This window comes from Panulirus ornatus, chromosome 57, assembly GCF_036320965.1.
Source record: "Panulirus ornatus isolate Po-2019 chromosome 57, ASM3632096v1, whole genome shotgun sequence".
NCBI lineage: Eukaryota > Metazoa > Arthropoda > Malacostraca > Decapoda > Palinuridae > Panulirus > Panulirus ornatus.
Genome location: NC_092280.1, coordinates 26,473,770 through 26,499,603, shown reverse-complemented (window position 1 = coordinate 26,499,603; position 25,834 = coordinate 26,473,770). Strand labels below are relative to the sequence as shown.

Sequence of the window (25,834 nt, the reverse complement as noted above, 5' to 3'; positions counted from 1 at the left end):
CTTAGTTTCGTTTTCTTCTTTGCATAACGTATGGCGACCTAGACGTTTCTGATAGGGTTTGAAGAGAACACCCTGGTTTCCATCCCAGGTGTGAGGTGGTGGAAGTCCCATTGGTATTTTCAGTCGCCTCCACCAGGAACATTATTGCCACGCCCAGGCACATTTAAGGATCTTGCTGGAGCAGGCGTGCACATCTGTGGAATGGAAATTTTACGTATAACGGCTTTAGTGTGAGCTTATGTTTCTTAGCTTGTGGTTATGTGTGTGTACATATTTACGGGTTAACTTGCAGGATGATCTTTGGCGTTGAGTTCAAGTGTGGACGTGTTGGTGGTGATCCCAGGAAGCTTGAGCGTCGGGCAGCATTCAGGTTTGCCATCAGCATTCGCCCGTACTGCTCCTGCGGGTTACAACCTTCCGCCACCGACCCACTGAACTCGCTCGTACAATGAACTCCCAAGATTTCTCGCCACCCACCTGTGTCACGTGAATGTAAGTGCAGGAGGTGGCACGGCTGTCTGATCTTGATGCTCTTATCAGCTAATTAACTAACGTGGAGTAATGAGTCGTTTGTGAAGTCTTACAGGAAGGCTGAACGGCAGAACCAGTCTGGTTTTATCCGTCGAGAATAGAATCGGTGTTCCTTCTCTGACAGCCCTTCAGATCTTCATGTTGTAGTTGACTGGGGGGGACAAGGGTTGTTGGTCGTCTTGGGTCGTTGATACTGGCTGGTTGTCAGAGAGTGGGATGTTCCTGAGCGAATGGTGTTGACCTGCCGGCTTAGGGTGATGGCGGTATCCTAGCAACCTGACCTAGTTCAAGCCCGCTGAGGTTCGCACGCTTTCAAGGCATTTTGTTCATTTTTGGCGGCTCGCGTCACTTTCTCTCCTCCTCAGCGTGTCGGTTTGTTTCTTTATAGTTTATCTATTATTTGATCATGCCTGTTCTTATTTTGATTTAGACATTTGGGTAGAGTTTGTCGAGGAGACAGGTTGTGGTAGTCAAACGACCGACGCAACACGGGGTCAGAAGGTTGAGTCAGGATGGTGGAACCAGAAAGCCAGAGAGATTGTGCGTGTGTGATGTTAATCATGGGAGAGGACTGAGAAGAGTAGCTGTAAGATGTCGAAGGAAGGGCTTGTGAATATTCCCTAGCCTGTCGTAGCGTAAGATGGTGAAAGAAGGGCTTGAGAAAACGTTTTGTCTTGTCAGTGACAGGTTATTGCGTATGATACAAGGGAAGATGATCTGTAACTACTCACTCCATATTAATTGGGAATGGAGCAGAAAGTAATTTATGTAATAGGGAACACATGTGATTGTGTAATGTACGGAGAATTAGAAGGAAAGCTGTATCTGGTCGCAGTGTACGGGAAAGAGTCGTGGAAGTATGTTTATGAAGAGTAGGGCTTAGAATACTGCATGTTTAGCACATTTTCGGTGATGGAAAGACGTTAATGAAAGTTTCTCTGGTTATCTTGATGAGGGCAGGGCTTGGAAGTACAGTATGTTTTCTTATACATAGGGAAAGGGTGTGGAATCTACTATCTTCGTATAGATATTGGGAGCAGAATGTGGAGGAGTTATATGTACGGATGGTGGTAAGGGAAGGGCGTAGCAGGAATAACATTTCCGTCTGGTGTTGATTTTCTCGACCCCGTACGGAAACGTACTTCCTTTCACGCCATTTCCTTAATATTAAAAGCAAATAGGTCTTTCCACAATCTTCTTTACGTATTATATATATTCCAAACCAAAACCATTCTCTTAGTATTCAGTGTAAAAATACTATCACGTGGTAGAGAGCACATACGAGTTTATTGTTGGAGGAGGGAAAGCGTTTGATATTGAAGGAAGGGTGTGGAAGGCTGTTGAGGTACTGGAGAAGGATCAGGAGGAGGAACGGCTGCGTCAATTTGGCGGCATGCGGGCAGACGGCTGTTGATGGGCACCACACCCCGATGGGGGCAGGATAACGCGTAGAGAGGGGAGGGCAACCGGGTGCCTGTGAAAGGGGGAAAAAAGAGGGGGAGAGATGTTAGGAAGTGCGTGAGGGGTAGGTGGAGCACTGCACCCGTGGGAGTGACTCATGGGCTCTCGCTCTCCCAATCTGCCTTTTGATTCAGGGGCAGCCCTGTAAGGGACGACAACCTCCTATTTGTCGTTGGGACACGAACCAGCTCCATTTGTACGAAAGGATTCGGTTTCCCCTCACAGCCAGCAGGGAGGTAGTCGATTAGATAGATACATGGGTTCTCTAGCTTATAGTAGCCTCTATTGACACTAATACGACTCGTACAGTGGCGTAACAAGTCACCTAAGTGAGCCGTTAATACGAGGAGATAACTGAAGACATCACAGCAGCTGAAATTCTAGATTTTGCTGGTGGGAGTTGTGCACTGCTGACGTCATCGTCGACACGCACTGCCCGTGGGACGGCCGTTGGGAAGGGAGCCTTGGTAACGCCCTCGTATTTATACTCCTTTTATTACGCGATTGAAATACATTTTCGTTTTCCTCTGGCCATGTCTCGTTTTCAGCTGGAAGAAGGCAAAGTTTTAGAATATGAATGAACAAACGACTAACGAACGCTCAGAATTTTACAGCATCACTGTGTGTACTTGCTGTATTGAGACGATCGTGGCTTAACTCCCCGGGCTCAGTGGTGTTAATACCTTCCTTATCCATTTGATTTTGACGCTTAAGGTACTACGCTGGTTAACACATTCTTCCTCCTTGAGTGATTCAGTTAAGAAAATGTCACTCATCATGTTCTGCAGGAGGCAAAATTGTTCGGTCCACCTTGGGGATGATCGACCTTACGAGTTGGATCATGTAACATTGTGATGGCTTCAAGTGGTGGTCCGTCACGAAGCTCTTCTCATTGTTGTCTGGCGGCTGAGTCAGTGGCGCTGTAGTAATTATTCGCTTGCTCTGCCGCCTCACCAAACCCCCTCGCCTTGGTGGCCTTCCCGCCCCTGACAGTACCCGCTTGTCCTCAAAAAGAAGTCGCTGAAACGGAAACTATTAAGATTTCTATCACGTATTGCCGTCAGTGAACGACGAGGAACAGACAGGTGATTCATGATGGCATCAGTGATTTACAGTATCGTAGATTCTATTGAGTATGGAAGGAAGGGAATATCCCACACTCTGGTGTTAGCCACGGTGGTGGCTGGGCCAGCCAGATGCACTGGTTGCCGACCGATTTGGGGCATCCCCGGCCTTCTGTTTGGCTCAAGCTTGGGTTTGGAGCATTTATGTTTGAACCTATTTTTTTCTTGCGGTTTTTTCCTATGAATCTAGCTCTTTTTATAATTTTTTTTTTTTTGCTTAGTTGTAAAGAATGTATTATGACTTTGAGTCAGGTAGATGGAATAATTTTTGTGGAGCATCCACAGAAAATCTAGCGGATGAAGCCAGAAATTTAGGTAAATCCAATACTATTTTGTAGATTATTTTGTAATTTTGTAGCTCTGCTGTCGTGCCGTATATTGTTTCCTTGGTTGTAGGTAGTGCTCTCGTAGCGTGGATTTGTGCCCCAGTCATGGCTTTGTCCTTTTTTGTTTTGTTACGTTAACATTGCATGTACGACATGAAAGTGTAACTGTTACACATGCTTATCTTGACGAGTGCTTGAAATGTTAAGACAGACGTAGAATCAACTTATTGTTATAAGCGATGTGTGTCTAGGTGAGGGTCGTCATGGTTAGTTCGTGTTAAAATCAGGGTCGTGAAGCCGGCATCGGCACTGCCAGAAGCCGTGTGGAAGAGGAGGAGGAGGGGTACGGTGTAGCCCGGCTTATCACGCCACACGCCCGGCTTTTTGCACGTCGCCGTAAGATTTAAAGTGTGGGTTCTCCCCCGTGCCAACCAAGGCAGCCAAGCACTCTAGTTTATTCCTGGAGACGGGGGTTTAAAGTGTTAAATTATAGCCATTCCCAGAGGGTGCTATAGCTAGGGTAGGCAGTCAGGCAGGCAAGATGTGGTTGTGTGTGAGTGTGCATCGCTGGACCACCACCAACCACATCGCTCTCTGCACTTCAGTCATCGCTTGTGTCACCACCGTCCCCATTAAAGACACACATGCTGTCCACCGCTACTCTTAACCTCACGTGCTCCATGAAACCACCCTCCACCTTTCTGAAACCCTTTGACCGCGATGGTACGACCCTTAAGAGTATTATGGGATGGCCCTTGACCGGGTCTAAAGGGCCTAATACCCAAGGGTTGTAACTGATCGTGCTCACCATGGTTTGCTCTGCTGTGCCCAAGGGAAGCGACATCACTAATTATCCTTAACTACCCTGATTATATATTTCAGAAGCACTGACGGAGTAATGGTGTTTGTCTTGACCGTCATGGTCGTTATCTACATTATATTCATCACCACCAACATGGCCAGCACCTTCATTTAATGTGAGCTTCTCCCTGGTTGGCTTATTGCTCTTGCCAACTTTCGTGGATGTCCATAAATAGAGTTGCATTTGCAGCCACCAACCTCCTCTGCACACACACGCACACACACACCGCCAGAACAGGGCTTACATCCGATGAGATGTCTTCCAGATTTTTTGGCTTCTGTCGACATAGTCTACGGTGCTAACCTAAATTTTTTGTTTTGTTTGGGAATAGGATTCACATCACGTCATTGAGCTTGTGCACTGTGAAGACATTCGTTATCCCCTTAAGCATAGTGGTACAGTTCTTGAGTAAGACGGAACGACCTGTGGGGGGTATATGATGTGATGGTTTATGGATCAAGTCAGAAGCCTAGGAAGTCATCATACTGACAGGTCACCGTCGCGCCCAAAAGGTTAATTTAAGGCTTTAAACTTTTTAGATATTTTTCTTAAGGATCCTCCAGTGGCTTGCGAGTATTTTATTTGATAATTTCGTGTATTTATCTTCGGATGATATATCTCATTCGAGCAGGCTGAGGTGTAGGGAAGTGGAGGCAACCAATGGCCGATGAGGACTCCGCGAAAAAAATAGGGAAGCTGTTTGACCATTGAGAGGCTGGAGGAGGTAAAGGAATTGTGAAAGGGCGAGAGGTGAAGTCAGTTGTGAGGATGTGTTTGAGAGGGACTCGCATGGGGAGGTTGTGGCATTCACAGTGTTGACTGCATGGTGAATACTTAATTCATCCCTCCCGTACACTGACTGTAAGGGCGTGGCTTTATATATATATATATATATATATATATATATATATATATATATTTAGTGTATGATAAACGTCTCTGGGTGTGCCCAGGAAAAGCAGATCGGGCCTGCGATTGCGGATCAGATGTGTGAGGCGACGAGGGTTTGTGTGTTTTTGGAACAACAAGGTTGAAGATGTAATGCGAGATAGTTGAATTTTATGACCTGTTATAAACGTCCCAGTTGTTCGCAGTAAATGTTGGAACTCAAGACGTAGAGGAACACGTGGAGTGTAGGTTTGAAATGAGGGACAGATGTTGGCTTGAAGTATTAATGGGCAAGTGTAAGGCTTTAAGGTTATTATAGGGCAAGTTTAGGAGGGTTGAGGTAAGAGATGGCAGTAGTTAGTCCAAGCAAGGCAAATGTGGGGGGGGGGGGTTATGAGAGGTATTAGGGGGATACGATGTGGAAGGTGGTGGAGGAAGGCACTGGGGCATTGGAGGTGTTGGAACAGGAAGATGGGGAGCATTGTTTACCTTCGCCCCTCCCACCCTTGCCTAACGTAGGGCCGCCTTACCCTCCCGCCTGTATAAACACACCGCATCCAACTCTCCCTTCTAACTTCCTCTCTTGCAACGGATCCTCCCTTGGGTCGTTGCTGCTGGCGTATGCCCCCCCACACACACACACACACACACACACACCATGCTCCAGCTGGTGTATTACGTAACCGGACAATACTGTTTCACCCGTAACCCGACTACACCTTGCTTTAGATTGTGTATGTCATAGTGGGTACGTGTTTCTGAAACCCTTAATCCCAGTTTCTTGGCTGTGTCCGTTTTCTGTCTTGATTTGTGGCTGGCGTACTAAATGATTTTGTTCTTGTTTCTCTCATTTTCTGAACCTGTTTGGACCCCTTTTTTCGTTTCTTTCCAAGACGTTTCCTGATTTATGTTTTGAGATGTATAACAGTAAATCACGTGTTATGTTTATTTTGATAGCCTAATTGGTTGAGAAATGGTCTTGCCATCTTTATGCTTATTTTCAGCATTGTTTTTTTTTTACATTGTGGTACAGGTTTATTCCGCATTAGTCTGGATCTCCCTGTGGCTACAGTTTATTAGTTTTTTTTTTTATCTTGAACGCGACACTTCGTCCTAACCAAACCTCGCCTTACTTAAAAGACAAAAAAACTTTGAAGGGGGGAGGGAGGAGGATTTTCAAATGTCAGGGGCCTATGTTCTGTCGTTATAAAGAGGGTTGTTAAGTTATAGACCAGGCCATCTTATCCCAATTGTTTTATTTTCATGCTTAAACATCGTACCAGGATCATTTTGCCATTTTGCTTAGGGGGGTTAAGTGTACCCTTGTACAAGGTAGGGAACGCTTTGTAGCGACCTGTCGGACTGAGGCGAGCCACAGGTGAGTCAGGTGGGCGATTTGTGTATTTCTGTCATGCATAACGAGCCCGGACACCGGCAGCATACGGTTGGGAAGGAGTGGATGACCAATCCATTGGGATGGGCTGGCTCCCATCTTGTTAAGCCTCGGACACTACTACCACTAACAGCAGCTGCTGCTGCTTCTTTCTTGCCCTTCGCACGAATCTAGTCCATGTAATTTGAGCCAGTAATAGACTTGTACCCATGTAAAGGAACCTGTGTCGTTTCTCTGTTGGTAGGTGAAACGAAGGAAGGACTGATGCTTAGTTGGTGAGTAGGGCAGATAGAGTTAATGGCTCGATCCGAAAGTTGGGGGTAATTGATTACAGGTCGTTTTGCCCACGGTGTTGGTAGATAGATTATAGATCGTATGGTTTGAGTGGTGGTAGACTACTTACTGGTCGCGTAACCTAGCGTGGTGGTAGATAGATTCCAGGCCACTTGGTCTGGGTAGGACTTGACGTGAATCACACCTCTCCTAGAGAGACCCGGGTCACAAAGTTGGTAGATTACACATCACCTGACCTGGGAGAAGGTAGATAGATTACAGGTCGCTTGACCTGAATGTTGATGGTGAATAGATTGTAGGTCGTCTGACCGGCTCATGTCAGGCAGAGCTGGAGAGGAGCAGCAGCGCCGAAGGAACCATTTGCCTCCGCCGCCGCCTTTACGCTAACGACCAGCACACCTGTAGCGAAGTGAGCTTCGATGAATACAAAGTAAAATCGTTAATTAAGGTCCTGCGGTGTCCCACTTCTTGGGAAGTCTGTGGATGAAAGATCTCATGGCTGTCGGGTCAGCGTTTTAATTTGCATGTCGAATAAGGGTGTTTCATTTGGCATGTTCGAGGCTAGTGTTTCAACTGATGGGTGTAATTAGATAATTTGATGGTTTGCTCAAGCGAGGGTTATACTGTATCCTACCGCTGACGCCACCACAATCACCACCACCGCCATCGTCACCCCCTCCACCACCACCAATATATATAGCAGCCTAGTTTACTGGCGGATTAGGGTTGCCACTTCGGTAGTTTCTGACCACCACAGTCTTTCCCACTATTACTGATATTGTATGTTATTTTGTGTGTGTGTGTGTGTGTGTGGATGGAGTCGTTTACTTGAAGATGGTATGCTGTACCAAGTGTGTTGTTGACATTCTTCCGCCAAAGTCGAGAGCGCCCTGTTTGGTGGAAGGGATTTTGCCGACTCCGTATCTGCAGATTTTCCTCGCGTTAACAATATTGTATTTCATTCTCCATCATTCCGGGATTATTCACATTATCTTGTCATTTTGTTCTTCACCGTCTTAAGGCTAGGGAAGATTCAGTGTTTGATATGGTGGGTTTATAGTATTTCTTTTCTATTGTCTGGTACAGGAGGGCGAGAGAGTTGGTAAGGTGTCAGAGTAGCGGTCTGTACCGAATCGGGAAGCGGGAAATTCAAGTTAACGGTTGGCAACCGAATAACAATACTGGTCTCGTGTCCGTTGTGTTCTCTATGTTTTTCAAGTGTCGCAGCGACCCCACCCCACCTCACCTTCCTCCCAGGAGGGATGAATTTGGCGGAGTTACAACAGAAAAAAGAAAGAGAAACTGAGCCGGCCATAGGGGGGCGTACGGTGGCGGGTTAGGGAAGGAGGTGTTTGTTGGATGAGATTGTTGGGTGGGGAGGGGAAGGTGGCGGAGGAGGAGGAGGAGGAGGTGGTAGTGCTAGGTACGCATATTTTAAGGCTTCGCGGAGGAACTGGTGTAAAAGAAAAAAAAAAAAAAAGGTGACGTTGGTGGCCAAGGTGTCTGGAATAGCAAGAGGGAAAAGAGAGTTTTTTGCCGGTAATGAAGTAGTGGTAATGACGTGGACCCGAGTATTTCCGGATATGGGATAGGAAACGGGCCGCGTGTGCCAAAGAGATGGAGCAGCAACAGCTGATGATGATAGAGGTTAGGGAGAGGGGTATAAGCAGCTGATTGTGGGGTGGGGGTTTGAGAAGGAAAGCAGCAGACGGTATGAGAGAGAGAGAGAGAGAGAGAGAGAGAGAGAGAGAGAGAGAGAGAGAGAGAGAGAGAGAGAGAGAGCAGATGAGGAGGAGGAGGGGGATTGAGGGTGCAACTGATGATAATGGTGGGTCTTAAGAGGGAGGTAACAGCTGATGATTAGGGTTGAGAGAGAGAGAGAGGAGAGAGAGAGAGAGAGAGAGAGAGAGGTACTTTTTGCATCAACTGCTGGTGCTGCTGTAGGTGCGCCAAACCCGCGCCGCCACAACTGCCCCCGCTACCCACCCTAATTAGACACCCCTAATTGGCTGACGCGAAAACTTCCAAGATACGGGAGTGAAAAGACGTCAGGTGTGTGCGTAGGGTAACAAGCGAGATGACGTCTCGGGAAACCAGTAAAATGGTTGAAGCGGCTCGAGTGGTTTTATACGGAAGTATAAAACACTGAAGAGGTGATGCCCTTAGTGCTGATGGTGGATTATCTTATATAAGTTCATGTATTATGATGAATTTTCTTGTAAAAGTTGAAATATTGTAATGGATTTTGTTAACATTTCAAATATTTTGATGGATTTTCTTAAAGGTTCAAATATTATGATGGATTTTCTTTCTCTTAATCGTTCAAATATCATGAATTTTCTTATAATTTCATATATTATGATGGATTTTCCTTAAAATTCAAATATGAGGCAAGAGGAGTTAAGGCGTTACTCAGAAGAAATGCCGTAGTCGCTCCATGCATTAAACAGGAAATTGGACAGTTGAAAGAAACGTGGAGATACAAGAATGTCAAGTGGATGAAAGTATGTGATTTAGACATTGAAAGAAATGAATGAACCTGTTGAGGGAATGTCGGAGAGATGAGAGAGAGAGAGAGAGAGAGAGAGAGAGAGAGAGAGAGAGAGAGAGAGAGAGAGAATATGACATTGGCGGGAGTTACGACGCGTTTGTTCTAGAAGCGTTGACATAATTACTGCAGCGTGGTGGTAAAGCTCGCTAGAAAGTAGCCTCTGTCCTGTCTGGAGTGGGCCTTGAGCACGACGGTACGACCCTTGAGTACGATTGTACGACCCTTGGATATATTGGCCTCGCCTTTGACCCAACCCACATGGGTCTGGTTGAAAGCCAGGCCATTCATACCCAATCGTCGTAACTTAAGTGTTTAGGGGTCGTGCCGTCGAGTTCAAGGGTCGTACCGCCGTGTTTGGGTCGTGCGTAAGATGTTTGTCATGTTGTGTCACCCCTGGCATAGTGAAACACTCTGTAGAGGCCATGTTCATACCCGTAACACTGTTCTAGTTAATTTACCGACATGAATGCAAAAACTATCGTCCCACGGATGCATTACAGTTATGTAATCAAGACTGTACTATCTGCAAAGCGGTAAATTCATAATTGACAAGGAAAACAAGAAAATACATCGATTTGTCGCAAACATCAACATAAACACACACACGCAGACAGACAGACGAGTTAACAGGGACTTCATGAGTCAGGAGAAAGTGGCAGAAGTTACGTAAACATTGGTCATAAACCTTATGCTGGTTAGGGGATTCTCGCACATAAAGTAAGGTCCAGGCGTTCAAATGATGACTGCATCACACTGTCTGTATCCCATGTCTCTCTCTCTCTCTCTCTCTCTCTCTCTCTCTCTCTCTCTCTCTCTCTCTCTCTCTCTCTCTCCTCTCTCTCTCTCTCTCCGTTGTACATAGATGAAGCGTAGCAGTTGGGTGTGTGTGTTCTGGTATGTGTTGTGTGTGTTATTTTCTTGTGTAACTTGACGTTGTGCCTAGAACGTGATGGTCGGTGATTGGACGTTGACCTGATCCTATTAAGGGATGGGTCGAAGGCTACCCAATCATACGTAAAGGTCGCTCCAAGGGTTATACGTTCTTGCTCAAAGGTTGCACCGTCGTGCTAAAGTTGTTGCACCGTCGTGCTGAAAGGTTGTTACGTCTTGCTAAAGTTGTTGCACCGTCGTGCATCGTGATCAAGGACGTTGCCGTCGTGCTCAGGGTGGTCTAGTAAAGTTGTACTTCGTGCGTATGTAGCGTCGCCGTTCATTTCGCGTCATACACTTCTTGTTTGAGTGTCTGAATTACGTGACGTAGTCATGTGTGAATATAGATAACATATATTTTTTCTTCTTTTTTCAGGTATGTTGTGATGGTGCCAAGCCGTGGAGGATGTCTTGATTGACGCTCCATAAAACTTCAGCTTGACCCTGTTTAAAGCCGGGTCATGTAACAGATTGAGGAGGTAGGGGGTGCGGAGGGAATGGAGAGAGTTGTAGTGAAGTAATAGAATTGTATGTATGTTGCATGCTGTATGTAAGATTTATTGATAATAATGTATCTCTTTGTAGTAATAAGGATACTAGACATGTGAAGAATGGCGTTAAGTGGGATGGTCTTGGGCCTCCTTTTACTTTACGTGTGCCATACGATGGCTTTGTCTTCAACCCCACACCCCCCTCTCTCTCTCAAGCTTCGTATGTGTGCTGATGGGGACCATGTGCTAAAGGCTTCAGTCCTCGGTCATCCATAACCACCGCATGCTTGCTTGCGGCATGAGCGACGTTGGAAGAAATATCCTTTTTAAGCGACGACTGGGAGGTAGCAAAGGCGCCACCACATCCTGGCTAGACTGCTCACCCTCCTGTAAGTGGGGAAAACGTCGGTTGCATCTGTTTCATCTGAGTACTTAGTAAATGTAAACGTTTAGCGTGACGCGGATAACGTTTGAGGTACGTTATCCTAGCCCGAGACTCTGCCGTTGGAAATGCACGGTATCTCTGTTCCACATCGAGGGTGTAATCATCTTCATATACACAATTTGTCAGTGACGTGATGGACGCGCCGGCCGCTGGGAGGAGGAGGGGAAGGGAGGGAGGGACACTGCTTTCAACATGTTGAGTGGCGGGTTGGCGAGTGTCCACGCGCAAGTGGCTCTGTGTTAAGGGAGAGGAGTTACGGTACTTGTGTCTGTCGTGTTACTCTGTAGGATTGCGGGCGGTGTAGATGGGATTACCAAGGACATATGATTTGGTCCTTTAACTCCCGCGAGTACGACGGGACGACCCCATGAGCACGACAGGACGTCTCCCTGACCACGACGGAGACGATCCTTGCGTGGAAGACTGTCGTGCCGTCGTCGCCCTCAGGGGATTAACACGTCAACTGCGCGAGGAAGACGAATGCGTGGGTTGACGGACGTCCCATACATCATAGACGTTTATGGGAGCGCGCGTTGGCGTGCGTAAGGGCGGCGGGTGAACGATCACCTCCGTGGGCGTGTTTGCGTCGGCGGGCGACTGTCACTACCTGAGCGGATGGTAGTGGGCGCGAGCCGAGCGTTCTTGCGGCTGGACATGACTCTCCTGTTACGTCATGGGATGTGAAGTCATTCTTTGCGTCATGTATGCGACACTGACGGGAGTTAGAGTATTTCTGGTATGAAGTTTCGCAACAGCTCGGTCGGGACATGGATGTAGATATAATGCACGTGGATGTAGATATGCCGTACCTGACCCTTGAGGGTCAGGTACAAAGGCCTGACCATCATACATAGGGTCGTACCGATGTGCTTGAAAGACGTTCACGTCAGCAAGTTCATGAGCGGTGAGCTCAACAGCTCGTGATGGGTGTGGGTGTGTGTGTGTGTGTGTACTATACCGCTCATGGCTTGCTGAGCGGTGAGGAGCATCGCGTTATTTATGATGATCTTGAGCTGCCTGTACGACAGGCGTCGACTCTTGAGAAATAGCCTGTAACTAAAGTTGAAATTGCTAGTAATTTTTGATGAAGAAGGTGTGAGAAATAACCTTTAAGTTGGAAATGTTAGTAATTTTTGATGGTGTGAGAAATAACCTGTTATTAAAGTTGAAATTGCTAGTAATTTTTGATGAAGAAGGTGTGAGAAATAACCTTTTAACAAAATTTGAAATTGCTAGTAACTTTTGATGGTGTTGACGTTCCCACGTCGTGGTCTTACTGTAGTGGCGGTGCCCGGCGAGGTACAGTTAGGTTGGTAATGACCTCTAGCTGGTTTCGCCTGCTGTTGTTTCTAGATAGTTATGTTTAATGGCCCTTTAACCTGTGGTGAAGCCGGTGGAGGGTTTGAAAAAAAAAAAAAGGTGGGTGAGGTGTACTGACCACACCGGTTTATTTGGTTTTAAGGAGAGTTAGCGGTTTGGATACCATGGGGTATTAAGGAGAGTTAGCGGTTTGGATACCATGGGGTATTAAGAAGAGTTAGCGGTTTGGATACCATGGGGTATTAAGAAGAGTTAGCGGTTTGGATGCCATGGGGTATTAAGAAGAGTTAGCGGTTTGGATACCATGGGGTATTAAGGAGAGTTAGCGGTTTGGATACCATGGGGTATTAAGGAGAGTTAGCGGTTTGGATACCATGGGGTATTAAGAAGTTAGCGGTTTGGATACCATGGGGTATTAAGAAGATCGGTCGTCGTGGAGATCTGGTAAGGTAGTGTTGTCTTCAAGGAGGGTTTTGGGTGTGGGCGGACCAGTAGGTGTGGCCGCCCCCCGGGCCTCCCCAAGCTATGTATAATTGTGAGAGTTGGCGACGTCGACGAAGTGGTTCGTGGGGAGGAGGAGGAGGAGGTGGTGGAGGTGGTGGAGACGATGATGGTGGTGGTGGCTGCTGCTGCCTTGGAGGAGGAGGAGGAGGGGAGGGTATCTGATTTGGCACGTAGGGTGGTTACACCCACACCACCACCTCCCCCCATTCCTTCTTTCATCTTCTCTTCCTTCTCTCCCCCCCCCCCCACACACACACATTCGATTCTTGACTTCTCCCTCTTCCTCCATCTAGCTATCGTCACGGACTCTCTTCCATCACTTTCACACGTTCCATCCCTCTCATGTCTGTCATCACCTCAATAATTTCTCTCTCTCTCTCTCTCTCTCTCTCTCTCTCTCTCTCTCTCTCTCTCTCTCTCTCTCTCTCTCTCTCTCGTCAGCAGCAAGTGCGGGTTCACGACCTGATCCATGACCTGACCCCTCTTGTCTTAGGCGGTTACATCTTTTCTTTAACCTGACCTTCGGCTGACCCCTTACCTGGTGAGCTCATGAGCCTTACCTGCTTCATGTGTCTCTAAAACTACCTGTATCCATTCTCAATGTAGCCCAGATATACAACGAAGAGACGTAGCAAGGACGCCACTTGGTCAACACGTGACTGTGTACCATAAGTCCGTGGGGTTTCGACATATTTATTGGGAACTCTTGGATCTTTTACACGTGCCTGAGCTTCAGCTGAGTTCGACGCCCCTCCACCTCCAAGCCAAGGCGGGAGGGGGGGGGGGTGTCAAAAGTGAGTAGTGGTGGTGTTGGGGCGTCGCGAGTGTGACAAAAACTGTCAGGAAGGCTAGAGAAGTTAGTACACCGTGACAAAAGGAGCGTCACTTCCCCGGGTAGTGAGGGGTGTCCGGCCCCCCCAGCGCAAGTGCCACGTGTGGAAGATGGAGATTTTTCTTCAGCCATTGCACTCCGCGTCGGCACGCCGCCCGCCCGTGTTAGAACGAGGGACGGGGAAGACATCTCAGCGATACGCGACCAGTCTTGGCTGGCTTGTGATGGTGGTAATAATCTTTTGCGATGCTTTTTTTTTTTTTTTGTAGTACGGTGTACGTGGGTTTTCGTAGACGAGTGGAGGGATGTGGACTAAGTGGACCTTGAGAGGGAGAGTATATTCGTTTTGTCGGGACCCGAGTGTGTATATGTAGGTTAAAGGTTGCATTTATGAAACGTCTGATGTTTCTCTTCGCATTTTTCGTTTCTTTTTAAGGATAGCGCACACTAGGGCTGGGTATGGGATTAAATAAGGCCATGAAGTTTGTGAAATGGAGCTAGCACGAGCAGCTGAAGAAAGTTACACAACCCGGGTACGTAAAAATCTAAACAGTTTCGCGGAAGGTTGTGAAGTGAAGTAAGCGAGGCGGCTAGGATGGGAAGCGGGTCAGTGTTGTGTCGCGTGACGGCCATTAAAGATGACTACGCTGGAAGAACTAGTACCTCCCTCACGCCCCATATATCACTCTTCATATGAATGGGCGGATTGTAGGTTCGCACATCGTAGTGTTTGATAGAGCATCCGGATGGAGGAGGAAAGAAAATCATGAAGTGTTGAAGAGTGAACAGAAATGGACTTAGCCATCATTGGGAGAGGATAATTAGATTCGCTTCATCGAACTCGTTGCCTCGCCCACGTAATGGACAGCTCACAAGACCTAACCGTTGTTTGTTCGTTGATTGTGTGTGTGTGTGTGTGTGTGTTTTAAGATTGTTCAAAACATTCGTAATTGCGTTTGACGCTAGAAAGCAGCGGTAATTGCGTATGACACTTGAAAGCACCTGTAATGCCGTATGACAACTACAGTTGATGAAAACATTTGACTTAGAAATTGGACAAACTTTAGCGATTGAAGTATTCATGTTTGTAATACATACAGCCTTTTACCTTTGAGAGAAGAGAGAGCATATCTGTACGAGATATTGAAAATTGGATGACCTCCATCAGGTTTGCGGCATGCAGCCGACGTCCTCAAATAGCCAGACTGATCTAGACCCAACCGTGGCAGCAGCATCTAGGCCCTGTAGGGTCGGGATAGTGTCTGGTCGAGACATCTTGTTTTCATGTTCAATTCTCGTTTGATTACAAATGTAGATTGGCTGAGGGCTTCACACACACACACACACACACACACACACACACACACACACACACACACATTACAGGTTAGGTCAGTACCCGTGCTTCAATTACGGTGGAGGAATATTATGTGTCGGGTTGTAATAGAGGGTAGGTTGAAATGGCTTAATTAGATTCTGAAGGCAAAGGGTGGAATCTCAGAGCGGAGCACGCCGTCTCCCGCCACCACCATCAGGAGCGTTCACCACAGACATGTTTACTACACACCCGCCACATGCCCCGCATCTTGATGACGAAGGTGTGGCACCCGCTCTGCCAGCTCCCTATCACACCAGGACCAGTAAAGCCACACCGTTGACGAGATGGGGGGGGACAACGCTCTCCTACATCAGCCCTTCGTCGGGTGGCTTGGGCTACGAAAAGTTTAGGTGTTGTAGGACATTGTTCATTGACGTAAGAACGTAGAAAAATAATTTCTTAATTTGAAGATATGAAAATTATTCCTTGTGAGCAGTGGTCAGTGGTGGATTATATTGGCGCGCCTGTTGATGCTTACCCAAACTTGAGGATGTGACAAGTCAGGTGGGAATGGAGGACGGACGTTAGGGAAGGGAAGATGGATGGAGGCCGCTCGCCCAGTCATTGTAAAACTCTTGTGTGCGATTGGTCACCGTCCGTCTGTCAGTTCGCGGGTCTGCCCTTGGAATTTCCAGTGAGGCTCACGTACGTTGTGTACATTGCTCGTTTGTCCGTCTGGGCGCACGACGCTTCACAACCCTGTAGCACACGTCGCTACACACGACCCTCAGGTATGACAGCCTGGGCCTTTGCCCTCGCTCCCTTTACAGGCCAGGATTACCCCGCGCCAAAGGGCCTGTCTCACACCTGTGTACCCGAGGAGCATGTCGAAGTCGGTCCCAAGACTTCGTACGTGGCTCAGCCCAGGTGCATTCATTCGTTTTGCCCTAAGTCACTGTTGGCAGGCAAGGCGTAAACTTAAAAGAAAAAGGGGAGGAAAAAAAAGATTTACTCATGATTAAAGCAGTTCGTGTTTACCTACCAAACCAATCACCAGTGACCGGATGAATATTTCTTTTAGGGGTCAGGGTATCAGGATGTTGTTAAAGACTTGCTGTTGGGAGGGCATCCGCGCCCTGTGGATGTCGCTTGGGGGTTGGTTGTAAGGTGTGGGGGGAAAGGAGGAGGAGGAGGTTGGTGGTAGGAACGCCTTTCCCTGTTGCTGGAAGAGGCGTTGGTGGTGGGTGCTGGGGAGTGGGGGGATGCTTGGAGTTGCTGATTCATTTCTCTCTTACTCGGGGTCTCCTCTCTCTCTCTCTCTCTCTCTCTCTCTCTCTCTCTCTCTCTCTCTCTCTCTCTCTCTCTCTTGTGGGAGATTGACACTTAACAGGTGCTGTTTGTGTTTGTGCCGCTCGGTTTCTCTCTCTCTCTCTCTCTCTCTCTCTCTCTCTCTCTCTCTCTCTCTCTCTCTCTCTCTCTCTCTAGTTCCTCCTCCCGGGGAGGTTAAGAAAACTAATGATGGCGTTGATACAAGACGATAAACTTGGTGATGATAAGAGAGACAGAGGTTTGCGTATTGGGGAGGAGGGGGGGATGTTGTCGGTTGCGTCTGGACGTTGGGCTCCCACAAGGATGGTCGCTGAGAGGGACGTTCGCCGAGGAGAAAGTTGTGCAGTGAGTTGCAGTTCCGAGGACTCTTCCTCGGGCGAGTTGACTCTGGACGATGGATATGAATTACCGTGGGAAATGTCTGTCGCATGATGCTGCTGCTGCTGCTGTGGTGTTAAGGGGCAACATCCCCGCCATTAGTGGATGCCATGGGTTCGATGCCTGGTGATTCGCATCTGTGGTTTCTCTTGTCCATAACTGTTATTAGTAGTTCATTAGGACATGAGACAAGATTGGAGTGTGTGTGTGTGTGTGTGTGTGTGTGTGTGTGTGTGTGGGTCTTGAATGCTGAAGGTCAGGTACCGTTGTGCCTAGAGGGGTCGTGCTGTCGTGCTCATGGGGGTCGTACCGTCGTGCGCATGGAGATAGGTACGGGGTAATGTTACGACTTGCGGTGCAGAGGTATGGCGGGGAGGTAAAGCCACTGTGTGTGTGGCATTTGTCTCGTCTGATTCACGAGAGAGAGAGAGAGAGAGAGAGAGAGAGAGAGAGAGAGAGAGAGAGAGGGGGGGGACCGGTATATGTAAGGGGATGCAGTATTCTTCCCTCCGAGCACACGTGGATGTAGGAAGTTGTAGTTGTAGTAGTAGTAGTAGTAGTAGTAGTATCCGTTGTATCAAGGTCTACGTGAGCGAGTGTGGCGCGGCTGTAGCGTTGGCCCCCCTCCGTGGCTGCGTCGGCCACCCGATTAAGCGGGTGTCTCTCCTTGTAGAGAGACCATGGGAGGGGCTATATTGCAGTCTTTCCTCTCTGTGGATATATTTTGACGCTCTGCAGTCGACCCCCTGAGAGAGAGAGAGAGAGAGAGAGAGAGAGAGAGAGAGAGAGAGAGAGAGAGAGAGGAATTTGAATTGGCTTTCAGTAAAAGTGGCGTCTGTTTTTATAGTTTTGTGTTATTGTTTTACTATTCTGGATGCGGCGTTGGTTTATGTATTTGGATCCATTGCAATGTGTTGGGTTTTAGGTTCCTCGCGTTAAGTCGAGGTGATGGAACAAGAGGGTACTGTATGGTACACTGTGGACACTGTGGTGGTACTGTACGGTACACTTGGGTACCGTAGCGGTACTGTGTGGTATGTATACTTGGACACCGTAGTGGTAGTGTACCGCGCGGTCAGGACACCCGCCACCATGTGTGTGTGGTGTGTGTGTGTGTGTGTGTGTGTGTGTGTGTGGGTGGGTGGGTGGCAGAGAAACACAGCCAGATGCGTCGGTGACTGATGTCACATGGTGTTCTGATCCCATTGTTCTCTCTCTCTCTCTCTCTCTCTCTCTCTCTCTCTCTCTCTCTCTCTCTCTCTCTCTCTCTCTCTCCATGCTGTAATTATAGTTTATTTACAAAATAGATTTCTTTTGCTTTGGCTGTGTGTGTGTGTGTGTGTGGAGAGAGAGAGAGAGAGAGAGAGAGAGAGAGAGAGAGAGAGAGAGAGAGAGAGAGAGAGAGAGAGAGAGAGAATGCTATTATTACGGTGCGGGGAGGGAGTTTTACACTCGTGTGTGTGTGTGTGTGTATGTGTGTGTGTGTGTGTGTGTGTGTGTGTGTGTGTGTGTGTGTGTGTCATTGACGCTGGTTTGAGTCTTGGAGGAGATGAGTAAGGGGTTGGGGTGGGGGCTTGCATGTGTGTGTGTGTGTGTGTGTGTGTGTGTGTGTGTGTGTGTGTGTGTGTGTGTAGGTTGGCGTGAGTTCTGTCTTGACTCAGCCAGTTTACGCCTTCCATGGCCATTCTCTCTCTCTCTCTCTCTCTCTCTCTCTCTCTCTCTCTCTCTCTCTCTCTCTCTCTCTCTCTCTCTCTCTCCCTCCCTCCCTCCCTCCCTCCCTCCCTCCCTCCCTGATCACCAGCAGAGGCCCAGGTGGTGCTGGTGAGGGGTCGGGTCTGGCCTGGGCTGGTGAGACGCTGCTGGTGTATATTTGTGGTATTAGTGAGGCCACAGAGAGGGAGGAGGAATGGGGGGAGGTCTCATTTTGGCACCAGGCCCTCCTCCCCCCATGTCTCTTGCTGACTGACTGTGTGGGCAAGATTAATGGTCTTCGAGATGATTTTTTCCCTCGTCTCCCTTCATCACTACGGAAGTGTGATTAGGGCGACGAGGCGGACCGACCAGCCAAGCCAAAGCCAGTGGTCGCGGGAAGGGCTTGGCAAATGTCGGAAAAAAAAAAACGATTGAGCCAGAACATCATGATAATGTTAAGCCAGTTTATTTAGGTGTTGAGAGAGAGAGAGAGAGAGAGAGAGAGAGAGAGAGAGAGAGAGAGAGAGAGAGAGACGACTACGTGTGGTGTACCCAAGGGGAGGGAGCAGCTGGCTGTCTTGGCTGGTTGGATCTGGGCAGCTGTTGCAGTGGTGGGAGGAGGGAGGAGTGTGTGACACCACTCCCCCTCTGGTTACCCCCAAGGCCTCCAGAAGAAGAAAAAGGGAGGGAGGAGGAGAAGAAGGGCCTGGGCCTGTGGACCTTCTCTGTCGCAATTTACCAGTGATTGGTCACTGTGTAAATGTTGCACAACTGTTTATGCCGAACCAACGTCGCCTGGGGGTCGACCCGCCGCGTTCTGAGGCCTCCCTCGTCAATCCACTAACGTTGGTTTCGGCGGTTCTTAACTAAACCTCAGGAGATCGACTAGTCGACCAGGAGGTTTTGACCCTCCACAGTAACGACTCTTGCTCTTTAAGAGAAGACATAGACAACGTCTTAGGGTGTGGAGGATGAGGTTGCCTTTTACAGTCCCGAGGTTGACGAGGTTCGTTTATGTGGTAGATGTTGGCGTCGTGTTCATAATGTGTCGCGCTTAAAGGTCACCCCGAGCCTCTGGAGGAATAGATGCCTTTTTCTTTGCGTGTTTATCGCAGGCTTTTGTTTGATTAAACCTCTCCTAAATGCTCCTCTATTGTCGTCGGATGAAGCGAGCCCCCTTCCCCAACTCACCCCCCGCTTCTTCCCCTCCCGATCGCTTCATCACTGAAGATGACTGGATGGGATCTCTGAAGACCTTGAGACTAAGAGACTTGATGCCATTGAGAATACCATTCGGAGGGGATTTGTCCCTTGTCGACTTCGATGTTTTTAGATTGTACCGTCTGGTACTCAGTGAATACGTCCTACCTTCAAGAATGTGACGGTATGTTGGGAATGTCTTTTGGGAGTTGATAAAGTGATTGTTTTCTCTGTCGTGGGCCAGAAATGTATGTTTTTAACTCAAAAAGAAGACGGGAAATTTCATATCGAGGTGTGATTTATTTGTTGAAGATGGACACAGACGTACAGACAGACGGAGATCGAGTGTCGAGATGACGTGGGAACCCAAGTGTCGCGATCAGACCGTCAGAAACGCGTTGGTGTTTCATGGACATTGTGCCAAGCGTCACTGCAGCCGTGTGGGCTTGACGCCTGACGAAGGGCGATATGGCCGAGGTTAGCTTTGGTCGGTAGATAAAAGGTTTCCGGTGGTGATAGTGGTCGGGTCGTGAGCCAGATAGAACACAGGAAGATTTTTAGATGGGGATGTCAGGTAGGTAGACCCGCAGAGGGACGTTAGATACGTAGACCCACGTGGGGAACCTAAGGTGGACTCACATGGGGACGTCAGGTAGACCCACAGAGAGGGACGTCAGGTAGACCCATAGAGGGACGTCAGGTATGTAGACCCACATGGAGGACCTAAGGTGGACTCACATGGGGACGTCAGGTAGACCCACAGGAGGAGCGTCAGGTAGACTCGCACAGGACCATTAGGTTGATCCACATGAAAAGAGGATCAGTGAAATGAGGTCGACAACCAGGGAAATAAGATTATATACCCGGGAAATAAGGTCATTAACCAGGCAAATAAGATTATATACCTGGGAAATAAGGTCATTAACCATTGTGTCAGGAAAGGAGATAGATAGAAATCAAGGTGTTGGCGCACGGGACTTTGAACCTCGTCGTCATCTTTCAACACTTTATTTTGTGTGTGTGGTGTGTGTGTGTGTGTGTGTTTGGTGTGCGAGAGTGTGCGCGAGTGAGTGTGTGTGTGTGTGTGTGTGTGTGTGTGTGTGTGTGTGTGTGTGTGTGTGTGTGTGTGTTAGACTTTGTTTTTATAGGCAGCAGCAGGAAAGGCGAGACTCCTTTGTCTTGATTATCACCGTCGTGTTTACGATGACTCCAAATGTATAAAAGCGAAAGTAGAATTTGACCGTGAGTCTTGGGTGCCGTCACCTGGTGGGAGGAGGGAGGTGGAAGGAGCTGGGGTAATGTAAGGCAGGTGGATAGAGAGCGTCGTTCACATTTGGCCGTCCAGAGTGACCTGATTGTGTGGTTTACTCGGGTGTTGGAAGGAAGGTTGGGTGATGCGTTTGGTCTGCAAGGTATTGTGATGGGTGGAGAGGGTTGTAGTGTTGTGTTTAAGCGGTAGTGAGGGTTGGGGTTGTTTGGGAGGGAGTGATAGAGAGGGTTGTGGGGGTTGTATGTGTGTGTGGGGTGGAGATGAGGGGCTGTAGGAAGAGGTTGTAGTTTTTGGTGCAGTCTCACGTGTAGCTGACATCCTGTGATAGGCTAGTCGGAGTTAGGGTGGTGCTCATACCTAACTTAGATTAAATCACTGCTAAGTTAGTAGGTTTGTACTCATACCTAACAAATTACCTCAGTGCTAAGTCAGTAGGTTTGTACCCCTAACCTGACGACCAAATCTGTGCTAACTTAGCTTTAAAGAGAAAAAAAAAACGGTTGAGTTAGGGGGATAAGGGATCTTTCGGGTGATCCTGGTTGGCTTTAGGAAAGACTTGGCGATGCCCTGAGTTCTGCTGATTCTTCTGTCGCTTGTGTTACTGATGTTGTCTTTTTCTGTTTTTCCCCTCCCGGCAAACGGTCTGGCATTATTATTTTTATTATTTATATATTTTATTTATCTTGTCTCGTAACCTTGTCGCGTCATGTCTGTGAAACTTAAAACCCTTTGAGCCTGAGTTTGCGACGCTGGCTTAGTCTGTGACGGGTCAGGTCAGAGGTCAGAGCAGTATACACAAGTTTACCCCTTTTATCGCTGCTTCTATCGATTTTCCCGTTTTCTAAAATGACGCTCTTATGGCCTACATAATTTCATGATTTGTGAGTTTTGTGACGACAGAGATGAGAGGAGGTAGTTAGTTGGTTGGTATGTGTGTGTGTGTGCGTGTGTCCTTTGGCCTTTTGTCCCTCGCCATGGCTGCGTCAGGAGGCTCCCGGGGGGTGACGACGATGGGTTAGGCTGAAGGTTGTTGGGGTGTGAATATAAAGGCGTTACTGTGGCCCACCCGTCATCCAAGCCGTATTCTCAGTAGTCCCTCCTCCCTCCGCCTCGTACGAGGCTGTGGGTTTGTATGTTTCTGGAAATTATGACGTGCGTGTTTGTGTGTGTAATTTGACGCACCTCTTGAGTCATTCCTTCGTGCCGCTTGCAATGATGTGTCACTCCATCGTCCCGCTTGCAATGACGTGTCCCGCTTGATGTTAAGTGGAAGATGGCGATGACGCGTCATACGGGATGTTACGCGAAGGGGGATCACCGCGCGCGAGGTGAGGCTAGGCTTCGGCCGCTGACCCGGCGTAGGTGTGGTGGTGCCTGACGTCACGCAGCCTCGGGGAAGATAACACACACACACACACACACACACCTCGTTTTCTATATATGTGAATGAATGCTCGCTCTAATATGGGACGTATGTGATTGATATGATCTTTTTAATAGTGACACTGGCTTTATATATATATATATATATATATATATATATATATATATATATATATATATATATATATATATATATATATATATATGTGTGTGTGTGTGTGTGTGTGTGTGTGTGTGTATATATGATTTTTATTTTTCATGCTCGCCATCTCCCGCTTGAGAGAGGTAGCGTCAAGAACTTATGGCAGAGCTCCTTGCTTTGTTCTTTCCTTTGGGAAAGATATACGGGAAGGCAGGATTTCCAGCAACCCGCTCTAGTCCCTCTGAGTCGCCTTCTACGACAGGCATGGAGTACGTGGGCAGTATTCTTTTTCCCCTCTCCCCAGGTGTGTGTGTGTGTGTGTGTGTGTGATAGATTTACTCTCATGTTACAGGTTTTCAGAACAAATCCAGGAATGTGTCGGATATATATATATATATATATATATATATATATATATATATATATATCTTTCATACTATTCGCCATTTCCCGCGATAGCGAGGTAGCGTTAAGAACAGAGGACTGAGCCTTTGAGGGAATATCCTCACCTGGCCCCCTTCTCTGTTCCTTTTGGAAAATTAAAAAAAAAAAAAAAAAAACGAGGGGAGGATTTCCAGACCCCCGCTCCCTTCCCTTTTAGTCGCCTTCTACGACACGCAGGGAATACGTGGGAAGTATTCTTTCTCCCCTATCCCCAGGGATAATATATATATATATATATATATATATATATATATATATATATATATATATATGGTGACAATGATGTCAGAGGCTGGGATGTTGGGATATGATGTCATGGAGTGATGCAAGGAGAGGTGCTCTCCTCCCTCAAGTCTTCGTGAAGGAGGCCAGGATATGAGGCATATGCATACACCGTTCCCTCAGATACATATGTCATCATCATCCCGAAGCTCAGGACGTGATGGAGTGTAGGGCATGTCGTATGTCTTTACCAGCGGCAGTAAAGCAAGGAATTGAGAGCGAGTTTTGTGATGAGATGATGAGGAAGACTGAGTCTTGGGTGCCATGTGGGTCTTAGATGTGTTTGCTTACTTGTGTGTGTGTGTGGATTATCATTTGTTTGTTACGGAGAGTGTTTGTTACACTCGGTGTTGCCAAGTCTCTTAATCTTGTATATATGTACCAGTTTTTTGTATTATGCTCACACACACACACACACACACACACACACACACCATCCATGAGGGAAGGATGAACACCTGGGTTGGGTGTGTGTGTTGGGTCGGCAGTGTGTGTGTGTGTGTGTGTGTGTGTGTGTGTGTGTGTGTGTGTGTGTTGGCAGGGGCAGAGAGGAGTCATGACTTAGAATGGGATGCTACATAGTATGGCCTCTAATTGTTCTGTCGTTGCATTTTACGAAAAAAAAAATATACTCAGTCTCGATCAAACTGGTTTATAAACTTTTAAGTCTTGTGTTCAGATCACCCCCTTCGCATGTCTCTTCCATAGTGGGCAAATCTGAGGACTCTGACCTTTCTCTGTAACTCCTCTCTCTCTCACTCTCGTAATTCAGTTAGCATCTTTGTTCTCCTCCTCCTCCTCTGGACCTTCTCTGTTAGCTCTTTGTGCGTCCCTCAAGTTGGGTGACCCAGCTTAAGCAGTATATTCTAGTTGTGGCCAAACATCCTCTGAGATTAGTAAGCTGAACATACCCTAAACATTGTACTTAACTGCAATTTTGATATTTGGCGGGAAGCAGTTTAGATGTTTTATAAATCCTCTTGGCCAGTGAGTGTCGACTCCCAAGATCCTACTCTTATACGTAAAGACACCTCAAGCATGTTTCCCGCTCGATTGTGCTCCTATCAAGGCCGTCTTTCACTGTGTCCCATCCTTATAACTCTCTATTTACTTGAGTTTTGAAAGCGCGCGCGCGTGTGTGTGTGTGTGTGCGTGATGAGAATAGTAATTAATATTGATAATGATAACGCCTGATTGAGTCACTCCCAGCTTTCCCCACCAGACGCCAGACAGTCGCATTGTCTGCCAGTCACCAGCAGCCTGGGGCCAGCCTCGGGCTGTAGGGGTGAAGACCCATGAACACTGCGCCTGGTATGTACTAGGTATGATGCACCTGGTATGTCTCCTAGTCAGGTGGTGTTCACTCGTGCCCTATCTCGTGGTCTCCTTTTTCTTCAGGTTCTCCTCCTAGGGTCTTCCCTCATCAATCAGCTGCAGCTGAAGGCTGAAAAAAAAAAATGTATACAAATTACACATGGCGTAGTCAGTTTGAGGTTTTAAAAGGAGTTGGTGGCGGATTAAACATACATTCTTTGCACAGACATTAGTGTGTGTGAAACCGACATGACACGGGCAGAAAGGAATATTTATGAAATTAATTTTAGCTCCTAATGTGTTTGTAGACTTAGATCATAAATATGGAAGGGTTGTACGAAGAGGGAAATACGAAAGAATGAAGAGAATGTCATGACTTTGCTGTTGAGAAGAGAGGAAGAAATATTATAACGGTCAGGCCTCGTATGGTTGATTTCCACATAAAAACTGTGGGAAGCAGCAGCCAGTCGCAAGCCGCGGGTTCAGGCCAACTTGACTGGAGGGACACTCACGCCTCACAGGAACGGACCGAAATGATATCCGTAAAACAGTGTGTATGAGCAACATCTCTACGGCGCTTAGGAAGGGAATAGTTGGAGAGGGATGATATCGGGAGATTGGATAAGGTGGAACTCTTACGTTGTCGTGGCGCCGCACTGCAACTCGAAGACGAGGGATCTCTACAGTGTGGTGGTCGGGGGGCGAGAGGTGTGACGGTGGCGAGGATGAATGCATGCAGTGACGTCTTCCCAGACTGATGATGATGATGATCGGAGCGAGTTAGAATGACCAGTGTGTTGAGTGTCCCTTGACGACGTGGTTTAGGGGGATGGACCAAGAATGATCTTGCATGCCGTTTTCTTCATCCTATCTCATTTCTCCTGTTCAGTAAGGAAGAAAGTGGGTGGGTGGGTGGGGGATAGGAAGCGAGGTAGACCATAGTCGAGATCAAGGAGAATGAAAGCAGTGTTAGTGTGCGTGAGATCAAGTAAAGGGATTCGTAGTGGGTTTACACTCATCGAAGAATGAGCCGACACTATGCAGTGGCTCATAGTGCTGCTTGACGTATTCCTTCCTAGCTTAATATATTTTGTGAATCGACTCCCTGAGAAGTTTGGTGGATATGAAGA

At 47.6% G+C, this 25,834-nt stretch overlaps 1 protein-coding gene across 5 annotated transcripts in view; it reads left to right on the top strand.

The window, feature by feature from the left end:
- how (protein held out wings) overlaps nt 1-25,834 on the top strand; it is a 211,095-nt gene that overhangs the window by 32,467 nt on the left and 152,794 nt on the right. The gene's annotated exons all lie outside the window — the stretch shown is intronic.